General features: G+C 45.7%; 1 pseudogene; it reads right to left on the bottom strand.

The window, feature by feature from the left end:
- Positions 1-442: 442 nt before the first annotated feature.
- Positions 443-1837, bottom strand: LOC100394556 (pre-mRNA-splicing factor RBM22 pseudogene; annotated as a pseudogene).
- Positions 1838-2602: the final 765 nt, after the last annotated feature.

Genomic DNA, 2602 nt, shown 5'->3' with positions numbered 1-2602 from the left:
TATCTCTGTTGTGAATTATAGCCTTGGAAGTGTTACTTAACTCCACTGGGCCTTAGTTTCCTCAATGTAAAAATCAGAGTGTGAGTGGGACTGGGTTCGAGCATCCTCCCAGCTCAAATATTCTATGATATCTCAGCAAAGTGGGGAAAGCCAGACTTCCTATCAAAAATATTGCATTCATGATATTAGTTAACCTGCCTCACAAACTAGTTGATCAATCACAGAAACACTGCTGCAAGACAAAAAACATGGGAGAGGTAATTTTGACCATGTGGGGTTGATGTAGGATTGAATCAATCAGTACCTTGTGAAAAACACATTAGAGAAACAGTTTCGTTAACCCAGTAAAATCTACTAATGCCTATGAAAAAATGATTGGCACGACCCTCTGTGAGAGGGGGAGATTTATGGTTACCACCATGAAAAGCTTACAGTGATGTTCTTTTTTTTTTTTTTGGAAGGAAAAATACATTTATTCCAAGATGTACTGGGATTTTTAAGTGCCCTTTCTTCCACAGAGCCCCAAAGTGGTGACAAGGTGCTAGGGACTGCTGTGTTTTCCAGCATGAGCTCCCATCCGCTGAGGGTCCTGAGAAGGATAGTGGATTGGTCCTGGAGCCCTCATGAAAGGAGGGGGTGGTCCCATTGGGTGGAATATGTGTGACCCAAAACCTGGTCGGGGGGTGGGGCGATACCAGGGGGTGGTGGCAGGGCAATGTTCACCACAGCTGGAGGACCACTTGGGGGCAAGTTGAAGTAGTTGGCAGAGGCTTCTTCTGCCGCAGGAGGAGGAGGAAGAGCTCCTGGCAATCCTGGAACTGGTTCCAGTTTGATCCCAGAGTCTGTGGTTCCATCTTTCTCTTTTTCTTTTCCTCTGGCTGCTTGGGATCTTCCCCATTTCACATTCAGTCTGCGGTCATTTACAATCAACTTATTAAAGGACTTCTCAGCAGCCACTTCTGCAGCCTGCCTCGTGGCAAACTGGATGAAAGCACACTGCTGTCTTTGCACAACAGTGATCGTCCGGATCTCTCCAAACTGGTAGAAGTGATTTCTTAAATCTGTCTCAGTAATAGTATCACCCAGACCACCAACATATAGTGTGGTGATAGTTTTATCCTCTGGTGGGTCCAGCCGAGGCATTGTCGAAGCCTGCTTTAGAAGCTTGTCAGCTACAGGATCATTGATTCCGTAGTATCGATCTTTAATATTCTGATCAGCAAGGGGGTCATCTGGATCTGTAGGCTTCTCATGTCTGTATGGACATTCCTCTCCTCTCTTACACGCTCCTTTCACCCAGAAGGAGCAAATGTGGGGTCAATTCCTTTTGTAGTAGGGTGTGGTCCAGGCCAGTTTGAGCAGCATGTCACTGGTGGATGTGGCTTTCCCCAGCATGCCAACTGGCCGTGTTCCATCAGAGTTAGAAATCTCTCTCTCCGTATTCTGTGTATAGTACTCTTTGTTGACATCTGACTTTGGCATGTCATCTTTAAAAGACAATCCTGCATCACGAACCTGGATGGGCAGGCCATACTCTAGGTCTAAGAGGCAGGTCTGACAGACATTCTTCAATTTGCTGCAGGTCTGGCACACTTCAGTCTTCTTGAAACGCATACGGACTCCGGGGCACCAGTGAAACACTGTGAATGGCCTGGCACAGATTTTGCATTCCTTCCCATACTTTTCTTTGGTCATTTGGATATATGGGTTTTCTCCAAGACATGTCTGGCACAGAATGGGGAAGTCCGCATCTTCCCAGTTCTGCCTGTTGTAGGTGTTGGAACCCAGAGAGGTCGCCATCTTGAGAGCGTCCGGAGGCAGCAGTAGCTTCTGAGTTGGGAGAGAGGGCCGCCACCTACAGTGATGTTCTTTGAGATCCAGAAAGCGGACAGTATTTAAGAACATGCTGTATGTAAAAATTGTAAGTTGTTTACTGTCTCAGTTTGGGCTCCCCAAAAGCAGATTCTAGACCCTAAGACTAGAATTTGAATGCTGGGAGTTTAGTTAGGATGTGATATCAGGATGCAGAAGAGGGGGAGTGAGAAGAACAAGACAGGAAACAGAGAAAAACCAGAGGAAACACCAGTAAGTGGGAGCCACAGTAGGAAGCTTGCACTCAGTCTCCCTGGGAAGCTTCTGAAGAATTGCGTAAGAATGGAACTCATAATTGACTCACCAGAGGACAGGAAGCATTTCGATATTTTTTTTCTGAACCTCATTCCCCTTTGGTTGAAGGTTGGTCCGGGGGGCATCAACCCACCTGTAATTCTATGTTGTGCCTATCTATCTGCCACCTTGCTCTTCCTGCCACTCTCTCATGGCTTCAGAGGAAGCAAAATGGAGAGATCTTTGGCATATGCTTCTTGTGGGACATTTGCAAGAAGACAGAACTGTCTACTACAGTGGCCTTGAAATCAGGTGGGCCAAGCAGACCTGGCTTGGTGCATCACAGGTGCCACACTTATTTGAGTCAGATACAGTGCATTTACATCTTAATTCAGCTAATGGGAGAAAAGTATTGTGGACAATATTGTGTAAACCTATATTGCCAGTTAAGACACTGACTAGAAAAAATGATCTATATTACCAAATAAAAATATCT

This window comes from Callithrix jacchus, chromosome 15, assembly GCF_049354715.1.
Source record: "Callithrix jacchus isolate 240 chromosome 15, calJac240_pri, whole genome shotgun sequence".
NCBI classification, from domain to species: domain Eukaryota; kingdom Metazoa; phylum Chordata; class Mammalia; order Primates; family Cebidae; genus Callithrix; species Callithrix jacchus.
The sequence above is the reverse complement of the archived record's forward strand: the minus strand, read 5'-3'. Positions and strand labels throughout refer to the sequence as shown.